Genomic DNA, 24844 nt, shown 5'->3' with positions numbered 1-24844 from the left:
ACAGAATCCATATATTAACCTACACAAATATATACTGTCGGTTGACTTAATTTCTTGTGGACAAAGAACCAAAAAGAACTTAAACTTAGAGGGGTTTGAAGGGGTGGGGGGTGGGAGGTTGGGGGAACCAGGTGGTGGGTATTAGAGAGGGTACAGATTGCATGGAGCACTGGGTATGGTGCAAAAACAATGAATACTGTTATGCTGAAAATAAATTAAAAAAAAAAAAAAGAAAAAAAAGAGTAGTGTTCTGCTCTTAGGGCGCCTGGGTGTCTCAGTGGGTTAAAGCCTCTGCCTTCGGCTCAGGTCATGATCCCAGGGTCCTGGGATCAAGGCCCACATCGGGCTCTCTGCTCAGCAGGGAGCCTGCTTCTCCTCTCTCTTTGCCTGCTTCTCTGCCTACTTGTGATCTCTGTCTGTCAAATAAAAAAATAAAATCTCTTAAAAAAAAAAAAGTACTGTTTTCAACGGTGCTAGAACAATTGGACATCAGTAAACAAAATAAAAAACACAGGCATAGACTCTACAACCTTCACATAAATAAAAATGGGTCTAAATGGACAAAATGTAAAACAAAGGTACAAAACTTCTGTAAAAAATTATAAGAGAAAATCTAGATGATCTTGGGTTTGGTGGTGGTTTCTTTAGATAAAACACCAAAAGCAAATTCCAGAAAAGAAAACAATGACAACAAAAACTCATTAAAATTAAAATCTTCTGCTCTGTGAAACACACTGTTTAAAGAGTGAAAAAAACAAGCCATAGACTTCGAAAAAAAACCAATTACCTGTAAAACATCTAAAATATAAAAAAAAAAATCTTAAAGCTTAATAAGAAAAATAAGTAGTAAAGAATGGGCAAGAAATCTGGATAGACGCCTCACCAAAGAAAATATAGAGATGGCAGATGGCCATATAATAAAACAGTCAACATCAGCTTTTATTAGGGACTCACAAATTCTAACGAGGACATACCAACATACCGATCAGCATATCTAAAATCCAAAAAGTTTACAATATCATTTCATGGTCCAAATGCGAAACAACAGCAGCTCCTCTCCATTCCTGGTGGGAAAGCAAAGTAGGACAACCACCTGGCAAGGCAGTTTGACAGCTTCTGATAAAGCTGAAACATAGCTTTACTATTTGATTGGGCAATCAAGCTCCTAGGCATTTACTCCACGGATTTAAAAATGTATGTCCACACAGAAACCTGCATGCTGATGTTTACAGCAATTTTATTCATAATTATTAAAAACTAGAAACAGTCAAGGTGTCCTTCAATTAATGAACAGAAAAGGGGACTGCTGTACAACTCAAGACAATGAAAAATTATTCAGTACTAAAAAGTGAGCTATCAAACCACGAGGAGACACCTATGACATCTTAAATCATACTGCTAATGAAAATAAGTCAATTTGAAAAGGTTACATTAGTGTATGATTCCAATTACATGACATTATGGAAAAAGAAAAGCGACAGAAAGATTAAATCACCAGTGGTTTCTATGGGGTTAGAAGACGTGGGAAGGGAGGCTTAGGTGCAGAACAAGGGACTTTTCAGAACAGTGTAATTATTCTGTAGGGTAACTGTCATGGTGGCTAGATGACATTATGTGTTTGTCAAAGTTTATGTATCTTTGTAGCCAAAGTTACCTTAATGCAGGCAAATTTTTAAAAGTCACAAGGAGATAAGAGGATCCTAAGAGGGAACAGTGTGATCGGAGAATCCCGGTGGACCCCCGTGCGTGGAACCACTCCCCAAAGGGGGCAGAGGGAGACCACTCCCCGCAGGAGGGCTGCTGCCGCTGCACTGATCACAATTACCAGTTCTGATGCTGCTACACATGTATCCTGGGACCGAGTCAGTAAACGGATGGCGGACAATGAGAGTCAGGTTTCCCGCTTTAGAAGTGAGAGTTTACAGACAAACAGCAGAGGTTGATATGATCCACGCGGCAACAGATGAGAGCTGGAGAGAGAATGAATTCCTGTGTGTCTCCGCACAGAGACATCTGTTTACCTGCGGAAACAGTTATAAATATGTGTACGTAGGAAAGGACGTGTGTGTGCCTATGTGCTTCTTTCTCTGTAAACTGAGGGAGCCTCAAATCAATGGCCCTCAGGAGTCCCGAGTTTCCTGGTACTCAGGTCTTGCTCTCGAATGCCACACTCTAGTAAATTGAGTGAAGGCTCCTTGCAGGAGGGGCTGATTCTAGGACTAGAGCAAAAATCCACAAGGTGAGCGGTGGAGTATCTCCTAGTGCTGGAAGTTAAGAAGCACTAAACACACACACACACACACACACACACACACACACACACACACACAGATGGAGGCACGTTACAGAGACACAGGGTCCAACCCCAAGAATTCTCAACACCCAAAGCTGGAAAAAATGTGAGGAACAAAATAAGTAAATATATCAAATCGAGTGGTAGGATGGAATGTAACCCAAAGTGTATCATACAAACGCATGAATCTATACTAAATAGCATAAGTGATCTAACTACTTTGCTAATTATCTAATCAACAAATAGAGAAAGAGACATGTGTCTCATGCACTAAGATTCCAAATAATCTATACTTGGGATATAAACTACACTCTGCTCTCAAGGCTACAGAGCATCACTCCTCATTCCTTAGTCAGGCTGTGCATAGTAACTTCCTTCCAGGACTACAGTTCAGAAGTGACAAATGGAGAAGGGACTTCACGCAGAGGAACCTGACAAGCATGACCTCAACTAAGTGACCAAGGTCAACACCAATATTGGTCATTCGTATGAATAGTAGATTCCCTTGATACAATGAGATGAAAGGATACTGTATTTCTGTGATCTTTTTCCCAAACATTCATAACCTGCGTTTAATTATGAAGAAAACATCAGAGAAATCTCAAAAGACAGAAGTGCACAAAACACCTGATCTAAAAACTACTGTCTTTACTCAAGTGAATCAAAACAGAGAAAGTTTGAAAAATTGCCCCAGAAAAGGGACGTTTAAGGAGGCAGGACAGACATCATGTGATTTTGGGATGGGCTCCTGGAACAGTGGGAGTACATTAGTGGAGAAACCAGAAAATCTGAATAAAATACGTGTATTTGTTAATAATAATGTACCATCATTGGTTCATTAATTAGAACACATGTACCATACCAATGAAAGATATTAATAATAGACACAAAGGTGTATATAAGATTTCTTTGTACTGTCTTTGTAATTTTTCTAAATTTTCTAAATCTAAAAATTGTTCTAAAATAAAAAGTTGACTTAAAGACATAACCCCAAACAACAAGTTTTCTATCAAAAACAACCCCAGCTAGCCAGCAAACAATAAACACTAACTTTCCTAAAACCCTTATCCCACCTTCTACATTTGGGGATCATAATGGGCTGTGGCAAGTACATTTCTCTCTCTCTCCCTCTCTCTCTCTCTCTCTCTCTCACACACACACACACACACACACACACACACACACACACACACAAGCCAATCTACCAATGAAGAAAATGGACTTGCACTTGCCCTCATGTGTTCACGAACAAGTTCCATATCTGGGGGGAGGTGCCGTGCAGTAACACCTGTCTTCTTGAGTCCAAAACAATTCTATTTACTTGATAATTCATCCATTAAAGAAAGGAAGAGATTCTGTCATATTTAATCTGCAGATCCTCTAAATACAGACATGTGATTTTGAGTAATGCATCTATTCCAATAAACTGCCATTAGAATCAGTAATTGGATGTCTTACAGAGTTTATTAAATGTGATGCTTTGCATACCTCAAATCCCATTCTCACCAAGCTTTGACAACAGAAGACCCTAAACCCACTAAAAAGGACAATATTTTTCATAAATGTCCCATTTATTTCAAATAATACTTCATTTATTAAGAAGTTCCTGCACAGCAGAAGATCTTGGACATTTATATTTTCTTATAATGTGGTATGATCTGTTCAACATTTTATTAAATACCGTTTGGTATTTTAAAATAAACATTTCATAAAATATGCCACACAGTATATTTCAAAATTTTTACCTGAGCTAAAAAAAATTACCACAGACCATAATTAACTTCCTTGAATATGTTAACCATATATGATTTTAAATATATCAATTATCCAAAAATGTCAGTAAATTCTAACATTAATAATAATTCTTAGCTTGCACACATTCTAAAATCTGAATGACTTGCTGTAAGTGTTAAGTGAAAATAGAATAAAGATGAGATTTAATTAACCTTGACATCACTTTCACTATGTTTTAAAAAGATGTCTTTCATGAAATTTTAGATATTATTAAGCTATCTTCCTATCAGTCTCTGGAATGATTAACTCTGAATGATATACACCTTTGGATCAGATAAATAATCAAAATTTAATGAGTTATGACAGATATTTTTAAATTGCTGTAATTTTAAAAAGATTTTATTTATTTATTTGACAGAAATCACAAGTAGGCAGAGAGAGAGGAGGAAGCAGGCTCCCCGCTGAGCAGAGAACCCGATGTGGGGCTCGATCAAAGGACCCTGAGATCATGACCGGAGCTGAAGGCAGAGGCTTAACCCTCTGAGCCACCCAGGCCCCCCCCAAATTGCTATAATTTTAACTCATAGTTCATCAGATCTGACAACATGGGTAGGCGGAAGATATACCTTTCTACTGTGATGTGTTCTTCAGATAATTTTTACATACTTTTGTCATATATATTATAATCTGTAATCCTGAAATGATAATCACACCCAAAAAGTTAAAGCATTCTGTAAAATCTTCGGGAACTAACTGCAGAAGGAAAAGGCCAACTAAGCAAAGGCACCCCTTGAACTAAAAAATGATGTGACAAAGCTACCGTGACTTCGCAAAAACAGAAGGGGATCGCGCCGGGCACCGGCAGAGCGTCTGAGGGTGTAGCTCACGACAGCCCCGGGGAGGCTGCCCAGCTGGTACCACCCATGGACTGATCGTCTCACTTTCAAGCACTAAAAGAAGTTACGAGTTACGGAGATCCTCTCCTGGCAAGCAAGCATGAATGATAGCAAGTAACTTATTTCAGACACAACCACATCCACAGTTTTGATCATGAGATTTGGGTCTTAAGCCACTCGCCGCACCTCCTGTGTGCCAACCAAGAGTGACTCCACAAGCACACCATGCCCACAGACTTGCTCCCAAGCAAGAATATCCAAGCACGCTGAGTTCAGTAAAAAGAAAAACAAACCTTATATGTGTTGCCAAACAAACGCAGGACTGTTGTAGGACAATCCATTCTCTGAAGTGTTAAGGACAGAACCATGAACAAACAGTGAACTACGTCTCCACGGATAATACACTGATGACAGAGAAAGGACGGTCACCGAAAGTTAAGTGCAGCAACCCCTTTAAAGTCCCTTAAGCACAGACATCCCCTCAAAGATGTTAGTGTGCGTGTGCAAATTCTGAAGTGATTCTGGAATGACACGCATCACGAGTGTTAACAGGGATCATTGCTGGTCAGTGGAATTAACGTTGGATTTCTTGCTTATCCGTATCCTTACTTTTCAACTATATATAATTATATTTTAAATAATTAAAAAATGGGAAACACTATAAAATTTTTAGAGTAAATAAGGAGTATATTTTTGTATTACTCAAAGGATTCATGAGTTTTACTTTAAAGAACTTGATTAAAATGACTTTGATACTTAAAATTTGAATTAAATCAGATTTCTCTAGGAAAGATGGACTGAGGTAGGTTTTTTTTAAGTGAAGGTATCTTTTTAGTAATAATAAAAGATTTATAATTTAAAAGCTAAATTTTTTCAATTAACAATTTGGATGGAAATCTGTGTGAATGAAAGAGCACCTGTCCGTTAGTAGCCCAGATTATCCTCATTCTAGACATTCTTCCTGTATGACATCTCTGAAGGCAAGAATGGAGAACATAAGTGGTGGTTGCTGCTAGATTGAAATGCTGTTTTAATCTAGATGACTTCTAAAGAAAACAGATACTGCTTTCTGGCCAGTGACAGGGAACAAAATCAACCCTCTTTAGAGACTTGTGTAAGCCACCTCCCCATATCTCGGATGTCCCGAGGGTGTGTGTCTGGGTCCTAGAGATACGTGCACTAGCTGCTGGAAAGTATGAGCGGCCAAAGATTTTAGAATAATTCATGCTGAAATGGTATCAGACAGCTGTCAAGGGAGCCGCCAGAAATGACGCAGACACACAGATATCTGACTCACACAGACACAGGAAAGAAAACTCTCCCCTTTCTCTCCAAATGTTCCAAAAAGGACTAATTTTCATATTCCATCCTCAAAACAGAGCATCCAGCTATCCCCTTTCCCAGAGAGAGACTGAGCTATTCAGATTCTAAGGATGCCCCTTATAACGTTCCCCAGGACGCCACAGTTTGGCGATGCAGAAGACGCAGAGCTCTCCGTCCCTGAAGAGAGGGAAGCCCTTTAACGTGACTGCAGGTAACTTACCGACCAGCAAAACCAAGGCACCTGCTGACATGCGCACACGGCCCTGGTACCACCAGAGGGATTCCGTGTCTTCCTACCTACGGAAGTCTAACCAGCACCAACATAGCTCCGACCTCTAGCATCAAACAACACGAAATCTACCCCCAATGCTTAAAAACAGGTAATAGTGAGAGTCAATTAGCAATGTTTCTGAAACTCTCCATAGCCATAAAGGAAATAATCCAAAGGATAAAATGAAATATATAGGATTCTTGGTACCAGTGTTGGCCAAATATTTAATCATATTTTCACAGAGTAATCTGGTAGTCAGATTCAAGGGGTAGAGGTCAGTTTCTTCTCCTGCCTGTACAGAGTCATCACACCTGACAAAAGAGAAAAAGACTGGAGTGGAAGAAACATGAGGGAGTCACCACGCTCTTGAAAAACTCAGTGCTGGGAGCATTTCAAAGAATGATTTGGAATATCACTTACAGTCTTCATTTAAAAAAAAATTAAAGTCGCATTAAATGTTGCTCAGTCCATGAACTGATGCGCCGTAGTAGAACTGACTTTAGGTAAAGCATTTTCTCAATTTAGTGGTGAGCGAGGGAAGGATGAGCCCTGCCCCCTAGCTACATACCATATTATTTTATCATACTGTTCTTCCCATAATCAAAACATCTATTCCATGAAGCCTCTAATTCACCCTGACACGGATATGAAAGAAATGTCTTTGATATGCTTTGCATAAGCCTCTTAAATCATTCTTAATTAACACCTAATTTCTATCACAAACCAAAAAATTATTTAATTACTTACAACAAAATAAAAGAGGATATGGCTTTTTGAAGATTAAAAGTCTTTTTTTTATTCTTGCCCTTGTCCCTGGCCTTCAACAGCATCAATTTATGACTTACAAGAAATGTTATGCCTTCCACTGGAGGGTGAACGCATGACCTGGTTGGGCAGAGACCATTCCAGTTTTTCTCGGTGGCTTTGGTGTTGGATTTATTTGGCACTCCTTTTTCCTCTCAAAAGTGCCCCCCAGTTGGATAATAAATCACATCATCACTTTGTATATCAGGTCAAATTCCCAGGTCAACTTTGGTGAACATTTAAATACAAATGTTCAGGTGTTGCAAGCCTTGCAGTCTACCACCCCTAGAGGTCAAGGCTCTCTGGTTTAGGTGAAAATAGTAAGACAGCCCAAGCATAGGCTTTAGTCCCAGGATAAGGCAGAGTTTTAAATCTTTGGTGACAAGCTGGATCACATTAATAAGTGCCCTATTTCCCAGTTTTCTTATAAATGATTACATTGAGCTAAAAAAAAAAAAAAAAAAAGACTCCAAAGGAGCTTACACATTGAATATGTTATGGTTCTAGGGACTGTTTTGAGATAAAATTAGCCTGGGAAAAACTGGGACAAGATTATGATATTGAGCTTTTTCCTCTCCTAGAATAAGCTTTTGGGAGCATTTCAGAATATTACTAATTTGTATCTTATTCTCTTTAAGTGTTGCTCCATAGAAGGGCTACTTCTGGTGTTGGAAGCAGCCTAACGATACCAGACCTCTTTGATGAGAAGGTGAGGCATCAGGGGGTAAACATCACTCAGAATGATGAATGATTTCAAACAGGGACTTGACTGTGTGTTTCTAGATCTCAAATGTCTAATTCGGTAAGAAATTCTCTCTCAAAACTCTTTATCAAAATTTTAAACTATATAAAATTTCTATTCATTAGTGTTTTTTCTTCCAATTTCAAAATCTCAAGCCAATCAAAACCTACTTTCCCTCAAACTCTTAAATTTATCTCCTACAAAGTTCAAACTCTGTGCAGATGTGGCTTAGGTGATAAAAACCAAATTAGTCACAACTTGCCTATCTCAGGGCGGGTAAGGCACCTGAAATGATAATGTCTGAGGTCTGAAAGCTTTTCTATTGTTAAAAAAAATTGTGTTTTCCTTGAAAGTCTTTATAGAGCTACTAAAATTTCCAGTGGCCTTAATATAATACTGCTTAAAGGTACTGGAAATGTGTATATTTGTTTAAAACAATAAAACAGTTAGTTAAGAAAACACTGTGTTTGAGAGACAAACATTTTGCAAAACATGGATTCCATGCCCACAAAGCCATGGTAAAAACAAACTATCCCTACTGCTTTGTGCAAAGCTATCTCTTATGCCTCCCGACTTCTCCATAATATCCCATAACAGGATCCAATTACCCTTATCCCACCTCTATGGTGAAGGATGCCATGCCCCTCAGCTCTTTATTACCATAAATATGTTTACCAAATTAGGTTTGTGCCTGTCCCGTGCAGATGCCGTGGGAGAGATTTTCTGTCCTGTGTTCCCTGTCAGTGAGCTCTTCATGTCGTTATGGGAAACACATAATGGAGTGCTGTTGGGTTACTCTTCAAACTCTTTACACCAATTTGAACAAAATCGGTTGTATTCTATGAGTGTATAAAGTCTGTGTGTTTTGTAACAAAGTAGCAAAAGCGTGGTGGCTTCAACAAGAGACATTTCTTGTTCTGAAATCAAGGAGTCAGCAGCACAGTTCTCTGGACGGTCTTCGCCTCGTCCCCGTGTCTGGAGGTCGCCACAACCCTCGGCGTTCCCAGGCTCACACACACGTTGCGCATGGCCGTCTCCTCCCGGTCTGTTGACCCGTCACCTTCCCTCTGTGCCTGTGTCTCTGAATCCAAATTTCTCTTTTGTATGAAGACACCAGTCACACCGGAAGGGAACCCACCTTAATGATCTGTTTTAACTTGATAGCAATTAGGAACACGCCAACTTTCTCTTCCCAAATAACCACAATGGCACTTGCCCAGTCTTACGAGTACGACTTAACATCTCCTACCACTTCTGTTTCAGTCCCTGATTATCACTGAAGGCGGCTGGCCGTCCGGTCATATCCTAGACATCCAAGCTTCTTCCTATGGACTTCTGTTCCACACACGTTCTAGATATTCCTTTCTAGTGGGTATCGGACACTGCCAATTCCAATCCTCCTCCCGACATTACCTCTATTTTGACTTGAAATGTGCTGCTAGTGACTGGAAATCACTCATTTTGCTATATTACATCCACTGAGGTATTATCCTTTAAATTGAAATTTTTTTTAGCTAAGAAATTAATCTTTTCCAAAGGATTATGAAAATATTCATTTTTTTCCCTAGGAGTTTAAGAGATTTATATATTTCAGTCACTACTTCAGTGGGCTTTATTTTGAATATGTATGATTTGGGGATCCTATCTTAAAATTCACCTTCATCAGATAGTTTGCTGAGTGTGATCTTCTATTTGTCTTTTCTTCAGTAATTTGCGGGTCACTTGAGACAGGGTGTGCCAAGTTCTTCTATCCATGCCATGATCTCTACCTAAGGATTTCGATTCATTAATTTATTTGTGTATTTCTGAAATTCGATACACACTGCGTGTTTACTACATTATCTTATACACTAGTATTTTGGAGGGATTTTCTACCTCCTTTGATCTCATCCATCCAACTGTCACAGAGATTTATGTGCTTTAGGTTACAGACCTTCCAAACTAGGCCACAGATTGTAGGACTATAGAAACAGGAGGGTCACATATGGATAAAAAGATCAGGTTTTCAACTTCCCTACTAAAAAAGTTGTAGAAACTCTCATCAAAATTGCACTGAATTTACAAATTAATACAAATATAACTCTCTTATTTTAGGTAAGAGAGTTTTTAAGATCCTTTAACAGAATCTAAATTTCTCCCTGTAAATATCTAAGGCATAGCTTATGATGTCAATTTCTATTTATTTTTTGAGGATTTTGCCAAGTTTTTTCCCCTAATATATTTTCTAGACTCTTAGTGCCCTATATGCTCTTTGTGAGTTGATTATATATCCAGAAATTTTAACCAATTCTTTTTATTTTTAATAGTTTATCTCTTAATGTTTTGATATTTATATATTCACAGAATCAGACATGTCTTCTGCAAATTATGAAATTTATTTATTATAATTTTTCTGTTCCTTAATTCATTTTCATACTTATTGCTTTGCCTAGAAGTTCTAGTTCTATGTTGAAGAACATTCTTTCCTTGATCTATAGAAACATCATTGCCTTGTTCTCATAAATTTCTTAGAAATATTGAGTCTAAAATGCCTGTATTGCATATGCTCATTGTTGTGGGGTATAATAATGGTGTACATAAAAAAGCTCTCAAAATTTTATGTTTAATTTCTGGATAGTGAATTATATCAAATACTTCTTCAGCATGCACTGAGAACATTGTGTCATTCCTCGATTCCATTAATTATGTAAATTATATTGTAATATTTTCTGATGTATAATCCCACTCAATTATCTGAGGCATTTAATCATAATATTCATATCTTGGAGTTCAAGCAACACATTTCAGTCTGTTATTGTCACAGATAACATTTTTCCCAGTTTTTTGTTTTGTTTTGTTTTTAGCACTCTGAAGCCCTGTGAGAAAAAAGAATAAAGACTCACAATAATGTGAGAATCTCACCAGATTATCACGCATTTATCCTTTCTGAAACTCTCCAGTAAGTTATCTTTCTTCCCATTGATGAGCTATTGTAGTCTCTCCAATCACTAAATATTGTCAGTGGAAAGTGAGCTCCAGAGCAGAACCCGATGGTTTAAGAAAAGAAGGCCTCCGTCACTTTCTAAGTCTTCACTTAACTGTGTGAATATTTATCTTTTCACTCCAACCCTGAGGACAGCTCAGAGGAATAATTGTTTGCCAAAAAGCAATTGGAAAATGGTGACTTCTAAATTGGCCATTTCTATGCAAAGTGTTTTGGCCTTTTTAGGAGGTGCTGTATTAGGACCTTCTAATTAACTTCAATTTGCAAATCATAGTTGACTCTAATTTGCAAATTCCATGTATTCATGTGAGTCAAGAAGAGTTAATATTAAGTGTTGCCTAATCAGGTTACGAAAATAACAGGAGAGTCATCAGCTTCGCGTTTGTTAATACAAAGAACACTTGGAACACAGTGTGGTCTCAGCAAAACAATGAACACACTCATGCGTATCAGGGAGGAAACAGAAAATCCCAGACTCCAACTGAATAAATCCTTCTCAGGAAACCATTCTCCTTAGGCCTCATGAGAGTCCTTCTAACTGGATGGACTTCCAGTGACAGTGACATCCTGTGACCATGTTGGCAATATTTTTGGCTCAAGTCCTCCAGCAGGGGTTGTGGTCCTTCCATTTCTGTTAACAAAATGTCCAGTGACTCTTTTCTTCCGTATCTAGCACATTTTATATCTTTAAATAGAAAGATTGTCTAGAGAAAGGGGATTAGCCATCACTCAGTTATTGAGTGCCTAGTATCTCTTGCTTACTGGGCTGGGAAGGGGAAGGCAGACAGTACTTATTAAATGGTGTGCTCAAGTGTTGATGTGTTTATCGCCTCCACCGGAGGGCAAAATCTCTGAATGCTGAGACTCCATCCGCTTCATTCTTCACTTCATTCTTCTCGACATGTCCATGGTCTGGTGCACTCCTGGGTCAGGGGAGGTGCCCAATAAATGCACGGGGAAAGATCATGAATAAAAAGATGAAGGAAAAATGAGCAGGAAGTTTCACAAAAATCCAGGTGACAGTGTAATGGGGAACTGTGCACTCAAGCAATCACTGTAATTAATGAAGCCAGGGCCACAGACAGTGGGGAAACAAAACAAAACAAAACAAAACAAAACAAAACACTTCCGAGCAGATTTCATGTCTTCCTCAATAGCTTCTCGTGCATTAATGTTAAGCCCCCATTCGACTATGCCCGTGTATCAGATCATCGCCTAAATAGGCTTCCTGGGTTCATAACAGAGTCTAGTGTATTTATGGTGAAATTTTAGAAGACACTGAGTTTTCAACCTTCAGTACCTAGGAGGGTTGAGATTGCTTTGAAGGCTGGTCAGTGTGCCAAGAACACTCCATTGTGGATGAAGGATTTCGCATTTTTATTCAAATTAGAGGTGGGTAAAGAAACTGTTCTTAATAAGAAAGCAAGCACCAACGACATCCATTCCTAAACAAGAGATCTCTAGAGGACCGCAGAAGAATCGACCCAGACCCTTCCTGAGGAGGAGGACAGGGCACTGAACTGTGCTCTTAGTCTCAGGAGCGCCACCTTCCGGCGGCGAGCGTTCATGTCATCGGCCAGCACCGGCCGGGGGCAACTCTTTAGGGAACCATTCACTCATTTAGACTGTGACGGGGGCGCCTGGGTGGCTCAGTGGGTTAAAGCCTCTGCCTTCGGCTGAGGTCACGATCCCAGGGTCCTAGGATTGAGCCCGGCATCGGGCTCTCTGCTCAGAGGGGAGCCTGCTGCCCACCCCCCGCCCCCACCTGCCTCTCCGCCTACTTGTGATCTCTCTCTGTCCTAAATAAATAATAAAAATGAGACTGTGAAATGCCTGTAGAAGCCAAGGTGCATCATCTAATTTGGAGCGGTAGCAAACTGTACTACGTTCTACAACTCTAACAAGGGGTGTGATGGGAAAAACCCATCAGGGAAAGACACAATATCCAGAATAAATGGAAGGATGTATACTGATTATAAATGCAACTGTGCTTTCAAAGGCTTATCTCCCTGTCCCGCAGACTGTCAGACTTGTCACATCCGCATTCCCACTGCCTCTGATGGCAGGTTTCTCTGGATCTGCAGTGCGGGGGCCCCGGGACCCCACCCACCTGAGAGAAATACGTGGCCCGCAGAATTCTAAGTACTATGTTAGGGATGTATTCCAAGTTTCCTCTTTCTTGCCTACCAAATGTACTTCCTTGGTCAATTCTCTGAGCTTAACCCTTTTGGGGCATGTCCTCAGTGAAGAAGCCCTCGGGATTAAGACTAGACTTGGAACGTCCTGCCTAGTGCATTTGTGCCAATTTTACCTCAAGTTGCAATGAATTTTGACAGCTATGCTAAAAGCTTCTGGTCTTTCGTATGTGCGTTTTGATAGCTGAGGATCTCTTACCTGAGAATTATAAGGTTAATCTTTAAAAAAACTTAAATAAATGATTTTCTATTTATTGTTTGCTTTCTTAACTTTCCATTGTAATTGGCATACTAACTGTGTCACTGATAACTGCATCAGTGAAATCTTCATCTTTCTATGCCATTAATAATGCCAATAAGGAGGTCTGACACAGTACTCAGTGCTCCCAGCAGAGCTCCCTCTCCGTCCACACCATCAATCTATCATCTGGCTTTTAAAAACGATTGCTAAAACCTGTTAAAAATCTATTAAACATACCGCACTTAGCGTAAGTAGTGTACACACTTTTAAAGAGATGAAAATCCTTTATCATCACATTACTTAATATTTTTCTGAACATTTTCATCATGCAATCTAGACACAAAAAGTTCACAAGTATACTGGGGTGCCTGGGTGGCTCAGATGGTTAAGCGTCTGCCTTCGCCTCAGGTCATGATCCCAGGGTCCTGGGATCCAGCCCCGCATCAGGCTCCCAGCTCAGTGGAGAACCTGCTTCTCCCTCTCCTTCTGCCTCTCCCTGCCCCTCTCATGCTCTCTCTCTGCCTCTCTCTCAAATAAATAAATTCTAAAAATATAAAAAAAATTTACAAGTATACAAATTAAAGATGGAGAAGCCATTGTCACTCTTCTCAGATTGTGTCATTCAACCCATACCTTGTTATGGGTTGAACTTAGATGAAATCCTAACTCCCAGTACATCAGATGTGACCTCATCTGGAAGCAGGGTTTTGCCTATGGGATTAGGAGGATGGGTCAAGACAAGGAGTAGAGCAGAGTTCTGGCCCAGCGTGCCCAGTACTTGTAAGGAGATGGCTTTGTGAAGAGAGAGGCACACGAGTACAATCAGGAAGGCAGAGTGGGCCGATGACGCTGCAAACCCAGGAACCCCAAAGATGCCAGTGAGCCTCCAGAGAGAAGCAAGAGGCAAGTATGAGCCCATCAGAGGCGTTAGAGATGGCCCAGCCCCACCAGACCCTTGGTTTCTCGATTTCCTGCCATTCAGCCCAAGCTGTGACAGAAAGCCCAGGGCCCTCCTCCTTCTCCCGCACCAACCTGGATTTGGGACTGTCCCTACATCTTCGGTGCAGAACCTTCAGGAACAGCCCCCTGCTCACGGGGCTTCCCTCAGAATGACTGCTTGGCTCCACACATCATTACTTACTCATGGTCACAGCCTGCATTCCAGTTCTACCTCTTGTGCATTATTTCTCCCTCTCAACTGAAATAAGAGCTATCTGAAGACAGAGCCAAGGCCACAGCTTTATTGCAGACCTCTCGAGAAACTTGAGGGAACAAAAGGCAACCTGCATGATGTTCTTGAAAAGAAAATGATCAAGAAGATGAATCACCGATCCAGGGACCTTCCAAAACCAGCACACTCCGTGTCATGATGGTCTTTTCTGGTCTTAATAAATCAACTCAGAGAGCAGAAAACTGAATACGTCATTGCCTTATGAGCAGGGAACCGCCAGCCTCTGCCTGTGCTCTGGGAGGGCCTGCTGGGCGCTGGGAAGACGCCCCACTCGGCCGCCAAGAGCTCAGCTCTGAGGCCGCCCTGGAGCCGAAGCCACTGGCCTCGCCGCGCAGCAGGAAATGAGTGAGCACCTCCCATGAGTCATGTAGAAGCCTTTCGAACGCAACCCATCTCCACAGCCAAGAAAGCAATAAGAGAAAGTCGTGTTAATGGACACAGGGCTTGGGTTGGGTCCCACGAGGAAATGCACCGAACACTCTGGATGGAACAGGGACGGAGCTCCAGTCTTGCTCGCTTCGTTGTAATCAAGACAGGAGGCGGAAAGTAGCAGGATGACTTGGAGAGATTCTAAGTGCCTCACGGAGACATCCGGAAAATCCAAAGATTCCAGGGACTGTCAGAAACGACGAGTTTCCTGTCGTCCACGTTAAAAAGGACTCACTGGGACACTGACACCAAACGCAAGAGTTTAGGGGGTGGGGAGGGAACATAAGAATATGGAGGCCAGTGTTGAGAAGCAGTGTGGGTCACATTTTCCCTCTGGTTACTATCATTCACACCTGCTCGCACACTTACCCTTCCCGGCCGCGGGCGGTGAATGTCGGCCAGACCCGCAGGCCTCCGCCACGCAGGTAGATGGGTGGACACACCTGTGACTTTCCCTTTACACACATCCACATGGATCCACTCTTCCCCATACGCCTCCTGGGATTCCCACCAGGGAGACGTGAACACCCCCTCACGTTGAATGTATTTTCCAACCTTCTGTTCCTCCCGCAAGTTACCATAAGGCTTGGTGAGGTGACAAGAATCTCCTCTTAATCAAACGCCGGTGAACCCCTGCCAGAGGCTGCTGACCTCTCAGACAGAAGGAAGAACTTCCTGGCAGGGGACGTTGTTAAATGTCAAAATGATTTAGCAGCAAAGGTTGTGGAATCAGCGCCCCTGCAAATCTTCCAATCCAGGATGAATCACGTCCCTGAAAAACTGTTGACACCACAGGACTTCTGAAAAGACAGGGTAGACTGGCCTCAGCGCCAAGAACGAACTAGCGCGGAAAACCCTCAATGGCACGAAGACGAACCTCTGAGTCCTTCCGGCCCCAGCAGTCGCCCCTCCGCATCCAACTTCAAAGAGCTGAATGGAGTTAAGCCTCAGCCGGATGTAAGCACATTACACACGATCTTTCCAGACAAGCCAGCCTCGTTCACTCAAACAGATTATTGTGTCCCTCGTGGAATCTGCGCTAATCTTTCCTACGCAGGGTCCCGGAGACTCCAACGGGGATGCAGACTTACTCGGCGGTGCCGGAGAGCGTCACCAGTTCGCAGCGTTAGTTAGCCTGGCCATCACGGGCGAGAAAAGGGCATTTCTAATTTCTTGAAGACACTGCTTCTCTTCAGAATTTCTGAGAAATGGAATCTGCTATTGACTGTGCCTCTGATTACTAAAGGACAAAATGAGGAGCTCTGCTTCCATCACTTTGGAGAATCAAAGATAAATGCGTTAGGATCAGCAGTGCCTCCAGAAGGCCGAGGAGACCTGCGTTACAACAACGTATTATTATACGACTTGGCAAGCAGGTGAGTTTCGTGTTCCAAATGACAATCCAAAAACAAGTAGTGATGAAAAACAGGGCATTTGGAAAGACCCCAACATTAACTCTGCGTTGGACCTCAGTCATGTCTTCCGTCTCACCACAACTTCTGTCTCACTTTCTGAAGAAAGTGCTGCCGGGGAGGTTTCCATTTCATGCAAATCTGCTCTCTCGATAGATACCAAGCCCTTGTCAGGCCCCAGGCTTCATCTGTTCTCCTGGCCAGGGAGGCAAAGCGGGCAGCATTCTCCTAGACTTGTCATGTGAAGCCACACCTAAATGATCCCCGCCCTCGTCCTAGGGGTCCAATCAACCTGCAGGCACTGGCAGCAGGGAAACGAAGGGAGGCGTCATGAAGTCTTCCACACAGAGAAGGGGTTTATAACTGACTATCCCAGGACGACGCCGAGAGTAAGGGTTAAATCCAGGCTATAGATGCCCTGTCCTTCAGCCAAATCAGAGAATATCCCAAAGTTCTAGAGGGTTTTGTTTGTTTTGTTTTGTTTGCACTTTATATGTCCAAAGCCATGGTCTCTTACACATATTTTCAAGTATTTCTTGAATGATTATTAACAACAGAGAAATGTGCAGCAAAATAAGATGAAAGCCCACTGTCAAACACGCACTGTCCTGTCCAAGTGGTGCCACGCTTCTCCCTGCAGTCCACGATGATATTGATAATAAGATACTCATAAACAGTGAGTATCACAGTGGGAGTGGCCTTGCCTCCAGAACACAGTCTCCCTCCTGCACTGTAATCATTCCTATCAGATCACCTACGTTGAGTGTCTTTCCATTTCTCTAAAGTCTTCCCTCTTCCCATAAATTGTCGTTAAACATACACTTCATTATGGTACGCTTCTGTTCAAGCGCCTGTTACCTCTCCACTGCCTACAGCGTGAGATCTGAGCCCTTCTCACGAGGTGCGAGATCCATCCCTGTCGAACCCTAATCTCTTTCCCCACCCACCTCGTTCTACCTATTTCCTTACACAAAACTACCCCCAAATGTCTCACCCATCTCTGAACACGTGCCATTTAAAACTCTTTATGTTTGTAGAGTCTGGAAAGCCTCAGATTTCACCACCTGGAGTAATTCTCTTTTTCTCTGTGATCCAAATTAAATGCTACCTATTTTGCGATCCACCCCCCCCATTCTCATTAAGTAGAGCTGATTTTTCATAGCTCTGTACTTTTTTGTGTGCACATAATATTCTTCTGTAATTGATTTCCCTAATTAAATTACAGACTTGAAAAGGTGCCTGGGATGGGGAAGGGATGAACAGGCAGAGCACAGAGGGTTTTAGGGCAGTGAAACTATTCCTTGTGATGCTCTAATGGTTGGTACAGGGCTTCTCCCTGCCCAAGGTTCACTGATTGTAACAGACGCGCCCTCTGGTGGAAGACGCTGGTAACGCGGTAGGCTGTGCATGCCTGGAACGGACCGGGACACAGACGTGGACACACTACCTTCCTCTTAACTTTGCAGAGAACCTAGAACTGCTCTAAGAAAAAGTCGTAACAAAAAATAATGGCTGAAAAGTGTGTGTATGTGTGTGTGCACATACACGTGTATATCCTAGACATTCAGTACACCAGCCACATTGTAGGCATCAGGGCAAGTCTGCTGAATGAAACCGTTCAAAGGCATCACATTTTATAGAATTCTATCCTCTGCCCACTCAGCATGCATGCCTCCGGACTGAAGTGTCCTCCTGTTGTGAGGACGGCTGGCTGTCTCAGTCAGCAGAACATGCACCTCTTGACCTTGTGGTTGTGAGTTTGAGCTCCTCGTTGAGTGCAGAGATTACTTAAAAATGAACCTTAAAAAAGCAAATAAAGGGGCGCCTGGGTGGCTCAGTGGGTTAAACCTCTGCCTTCAGCTCAGGTCATGATCTCCGGGTCCTGGGATCGAGCCCCACATCGGGCTCTCTGCTCAGCAGGGAGCCTGCTTCCCCCTCTCTCTCTGCCTGCCTCTTTGCCTGCTTGTGATCTCTCTCTGTGTCAAATAAATAAATAATACTTTTTTAAAAAAGCAAATAAAAATAAATGTCCTGTTACATGTAATAGCAGCACCTTCTTCAACGCGCTTCAAGAGCACTTTACTTGCAGTGTTCTGGTTTTTGCTTAGATGTCCTATGATATTTTTTTTTTTAAGAAAATACGGTTTCTACAATTAAATATAGGAAAAGAGTAAATTTTTTTTAAAGATTTTGTTTATTTATTTGACAGACAGAGATCACAAGCAGGCAGCAAGGCAGCAGCAGGGGGGTGGGAGGAAGAAGGCTCCCTGCTGAGAGCCCAATGTCCGGCTTGATCCCAGGACCCTGAGATCATGACCTGAGCTAAAGACAGAGGCTTAGCCCACTGAGCAACCCAGGCGCCACAAGAGTAAATTTTTTTATGTTTGATTTCTGCTGGTGAATCACTGTTCAAAAAGCATGAAAAACAAACCCCAAAGGCCATGGTGATGTTTAGAATGGAAAAGAGATTCTTAACAAAATTTCCCTCCAGACTGACCTACGGGAGAAAGCTCTAACGGAGCGGCTTCCCTTGACATGGGGCTTTCAGGTGAGCGAGGACACACAGACAGAAATCCCAGCTGGTCGTGCTGACGAATCAGGCACAGGTGAGACCCATGTTTCCAGCATCAGTCTAGCCTCTGCCTTTGGGGGGCACCTACCACGGACAATAGATGTGGCAGGGCCTTCTCTAAGTTTGAGAAGAACATGCAAAGAGACTACATTTTCCATAATTAAGGCAAAGCCTCCTTCGGTTAGGAGGATGAGCTGTCTCCAGGTCCAAAGCTTCAAGAAGTGAACTCCATTTAATTTACCTCATCAGGGGCACCTGGGTGACTCAGTGGGTTAAGCGTCTGCCTTCCGCTCAGGTCATGATCTCGGGATCCTGGGATCAAGCCCGGCATCGGGTTCCCTGCTCAGCGGGGAGCCTGCTTCCCCCTTTCTCTGCCTGCCTCTGCCTACTTGTCATCTCTGTCTGTCAAATAAATAAAATCTTTAAAATAATAATAATAATAATAATAATAATAATCATCATCTACCTCATCAATGAGCACAGAAGGTGCAAAGGTGAATGAGATCCAGTGTCAGGCCTCTAGCAATTTATGTTGCACTGGGAAACTCAGTCTTATAAACGGAGAGTTTATAGAATGTGGCAAAAACTTTAAGAAAGGCCTGCATTTTAACTCAAAACTAGTTTATAGATTCCTGCCAGTGGAGGCAATGAAGTAGGAGCCCCTGAGAGAGAAAACTCTCCATCTCAACTAGGACATGGTCCTTTTAAGAATCACAGTGAGAAAGGATCTCTTTTTTTTTTTTTTTAAAGATTTTATTTATTTATTTGACAGAGAGAGATCACAAGTAGGCAGAGAGGCAGGCAGAGACAGAGGAGGAAGCAGGCTCCCTGCTGAGCAGAGAGCCCGATGCGGGACTCGATCCCAGGACCCTGAGATCATGACCTGAGCCGAAGGCAGCGGCTTAACCACTGAGCCACCCAGGCGCCCAGAGAAAGGATCTCTTAATCAAGCAGGCATCGTCTAAAAATACCTCAGAAATCCTCTCTAAAAGCTAACTATTTAAATGTGTATCCTGAAATAAAAATAACACGAATTCAGATTTTTATGTTTGAGATGTTACAAAGTAATGCAAAACAGTCCAAATGGTGACTTTTTCAAAAATTATTCTGAGATAAAAAGGATGAGAAGTCCCACTCTGTCTACTCATCTGTCATCCAGCCGTCCGTCCGTCTGTCTGTCCGTCCACCCATCCGTCCGTTCGTCCGTCCATCCGTCCACCTGAACATAACTGTGAATGAAGTAGCAACTATCTCAAACAGTCAGAGTACTACTTAGGGGTATCAGAGACGTGACCAAATAAATTGCTTTTTTGTTTGTATCGATGGTTCACAGAGATTTAAAACCTCAATAAGCTAATAAAATTTCTGTGGATGACCAAAATTTGTTGCTTATAATGAAACCCTGGGAAGACCTCCATAAGTGGGAGTCTATAACAATCTAAATTTTATTATTTTTACCTTAACTGTCTACATGCATAAAAATAGAAGATGCATGTATGAGATACACTTAGAATAATTTTGGGACACATCTGTGCATTGTGAAGAGAAACAATAAATAGCCATATTATCTCTTAGCACTTTTACTGTTCTTTGTAGCTTATGGAACACTTTTGCTTGCATTAACTATTGTATTTTTTTTCATTAAGGAGTGGCAATAAAATCTCCAAGATTCTGTAAATAAACTGTAAAATCAACACATTCCAGTTTATCTTGGAGACAAAAATTTTTCAGGCAGGAACATAAACAGTAATGATTGGACAGTTGCCCCAGAGACAGCATCTTTATATTACAAGGTCTCTTGAAATTCTGGCAAACAATGATTCCTTCTACATTTCACATTCCTGGAGAATGAATCCTGTACCTCTGACACGGACAACCTTCTGAAGTCTCCTGGGCAAGAGCCAGTGAAAGACGAAGCCAGGGATTTGAAACAGAACAAAAGAAATCATCCATCAGGCAGAGAAAAAGGGAGTAATTTCACAAACGGAATAAAGTCTTGAGAAAAGAAAGTCTTAGCATTCCTACTTCTTTAAAAGAATGGAAGTCATGACTGTGATTTCCTTTTAGGAAGGAAAAAGCTTCGCCTTCGATAGAAAAGGCTGATGCTCTAGATTTTGGCCAAAAGGAAACCCTGACAGAGCTCAATCTGCAAGCCTTCTCCCCACTCGCCCTTCGATAGTTACCACGTACCTACTTAGCCAATCATGTATCCGAGGCTAAGGACACAGCACTGAAATGATCTCTGCTCTTACAGAGTTCCTGTTCTAGTGGGAATCTGTTCTCAGGACTATGAAGGTTTTTGCAGAAATAACTCCTCAATAGTAGCAATTGGGAAAATGAATTAATCAGACCATTTCCAAACTAGGCATTTGAGAGATGCTGCAAATTACAATGAACGTGGTTAGAAACAATTGGAAGGGGAGGTGAATCACGAGAGACTATGGACTCTGAAAAACAATCTGAGGGGTTTGAAGTGACGGGGTGTTGGAGGTTGGGGTACCAGGTGGTGGGTATTATAGAGGGCATGGATTGCATGGAGCACTGGGTGTGGTGAAAAAATAATGAATACTGGTTTTCTGAAAATAAGTAAATTGAAAAAATTAAAAAAAAAAAAAGAAAGAAACAAGGAATTTGGGAAGGCACGGACCACGCACGCGTGTTCAGGTGCACATACGGTGTCCATATGTTTATATCCAGGTACATGTATCCCAGCAGCAGCATATATGCCCCACACAGTCTGCCACTTCCACTCTCTGGGCTCCTGGGGATTTTTGTAAAGATTGATTGGCTGATTGATTGGTTGACTGATTTGAGAGAGCGAGCACAAGGTGGGTGGATGGGGGAGAGGGAGAAAGAACCACAGACTCCCTGCTGAGTGTGGAGCCTGAGGCAGGGCTCGATCTCACCACCCCCAGATCATGACCTGGGCCAACATCAAGAGTCAGACGCTTAACTGACTGAGCCACCCTGCGCTCCTGGGTTCCTAGGAATTTTCTGACAATTTACGGAGGGCAACTCTTTCCTAGGGCACTGGGCTCAGCTCCAGAACACTCCTCACAGTAAGCTCTGGCTGAGGAATATCCCATTGTGTACGTACACACATCTTCTTTATCCATTCATCCATCAGTGGGCATCAGGTTGCTTCCATGTCTCGGCTGCTATAAGTCATATGGCAATAAACTTAGGGGCGCACATCTTTTTTCAAATTAGTGTCTTCGTTTCCTTTGGGTAAATGCCCAGTGGTGGAATTAGTGAGTCCTACGGTAGTTTCATTTTTAATTTTTGAGGAAACTCCATGCTGTTTTCCACAGTGGCTGCATTGGTTTGCCTTCCCCCCAGCAGGGTGTGAGGGTTCCTTTTTCTCCACATCCTTGTCAACACCTGTTTCTTGTGGGAAACCGATATTCTTTCCACCTGTTTTTTTTTTTTTTTAAGATTTTATTTATTCATTTGACAGACAGAGATCACAAGTAGGCAGAGAAGCAGGCAGAGAGAGAGGAGGAAGCAGGCTCCCCGCTGAGCAGAGAGCCTGATTCGGGGCTCGATCCCAGGACCCTGGGATCTTGACCTGAGCCAAAGGCTGATGCTTTAACCCTCTGAGCCACCCAGGTGCCCCTCCACCTGTTTTAAACAGAACTGAGTGAGCCGGCACTGTCTGATTTTAGCTGGTGTTCTCTTAGCTAAAAACTGGAGCTGCTGCCAGAATTACAGATGTTTGCTTTTGTGCTATTTCAATGAATAGTTGTAGTCTCGTGCTCACTAAATAATACTTATTTTATATATATATATATAAAACTTAGTTTACTACCCACTGTATTAAATTGTCAGGAGACCCTACTAAGCATACCATTTTATTGCCATATTGTTTTCTATATTTGAGCGACTGTGGGTGGATCAGTCTGTAACTGATTTACAGAACACAGTCAAATCCACGACCCTGAAGACATCGGAAGTACAAGATTCCGAATTTACAGGGTGAAGAGTCCAGGACCAGATCATCACCCTTCAAGATGTCTCCTGGCAGCTGACCCACGCACATTACCCGTTTGTGCCCCAGCATGAGTGATATTTCCTCTCTGTCCTCCTTAGGTAGTTAGATGTTGCCTTGTCTTTGAATTAATAATAATAAAAAAAGAAAGGGTAAGTCTCCTGTGGCATTCAGTTCTAGGATTCTATAGTATATTTTGTGGATTAAGGAAAACTCCTAGTCTCTAACCCTATAACATGAATCAACTAAAGCATGATGCTAGGCCTCCTACGTGCCTAGTTCAATCCACCACAGAGTCTAAGTGTCTATCACGAGACGAGAACTCTGCTGTGTGTTTCGAAGGCAGCGGTTAATGCATCAGCATGAAGAGAGCACGTAAACGCGTTCTGTAAAGTGCGCAATATTCAAGATCCCTAGCACAGAGCTGGAAGTATCTTTCTTTAAGTCATTTTACCTGTGTGCTAAGGTTTTCATCAGGCAACTGGGTTTCAATTTAATGGTCATACATATTAATTGGCAAATCTGATAGACAGGTTCATTCTAATTCATTCTAATTAATATAGTCAGATCTTAAAGGCCAAATTAGCATTTTATTTTTTTAAGATTATTTATTAATTTATTTGAGAGAGAGAGAGCACTAGCAGGGGGAGCAACAGAGGCAGAAGCAGGCTCCCGGCTGAGCACGGATTCTGACCTGGGGCTTGATCTCAGGACCCTGGGATCACGACCCGAGCTGAAGGTAGACGCTTAACCAACTGTGACATCTGGGCGCTCCCCCAAATTAGCATTTTAAATACAGACTGTACTCTGCTTGTATGTGCTCAGGCAAGTCAAACAAATATGAAATGTTGAGAATATGATTTCTTACTCATTTTATATGAAATATTTATGGAAAATGAAAAAGTGGCTGATTTAGTCATATCGGTTTATTTTCCTACTTTTCCTAAAATAATAGAAATTGTACGATCATTCTACCATCAGACTTTCGCTCGTGCTTTTTTTTCAAACTTGGAAAATCTTTCCCAGAATTCTCCCCAGAATTACAAATGATCAGACCTTCACAGTCCAGCTGGTTGTCCTCAAGTCAGATCATTCTCACATCATTTCTCCTCACTCAGACTGCTCTAACTAGCATTTACTACAATTATGGGCCACCATAAAACATTCTCTGTTATTTTATTTCAAATATACGTGTCTTTTATCCTCAAAGTGATTTAAATTGTCGAGGGCAAGAGCTATAAAAAGAAGAAAAACCAGTGTTTACGACACTGTCATGTACTTAAGAAATAACCGATTTGTTTAAAATGAATGTCTGTATAGATTCGTAACCTGCAGGTCAGCTTTACACATTCTGAGCACCGTCAACGCTAAAGTGTTATATTTTATTCACTTGCAAAAGTCTAAATAATCTTTCAGAAAATTAAAAGGAGCCTCTAGCCTTTGTGTGTCCTTTAAATTTTCCAGTGCAAATTCAAGGTGTTTATCTCTCTATATTGGGAAAACAATTTTTAACCTGAGAAAAATGGAATCAAATATTTTATAGTTGGGGACTTGCTTCGAACCCGAAGTAAGTGCACAGCCAGTTACGCTGTGAGGCTACAAGCCCTCTTCCTGACCTCTGCTCCCCACACTTCTCAAAGCTGGGCTGTCTCCCATGACAAGGGTCTCGCTGGGCTGATAGGGACCACATATTCCCACAGACTCTCCTCTCTTGCCTTACAAATATCCTG

This window comes from Mustela nivalis, assembly GCF_964662115.1.
Source record: "Mustela nivalis genome assembly, chromosome: 20".
Taxonomy (NCBI): domain Eukaryota; kingdom Metazoa; phylum Chordata; class Mammalia; order Carnivora; family Mustelidae; genus Mustela; species Mustela nivalis.
This window is presented reverse-complemented; position numbering follows the sequence as displayed.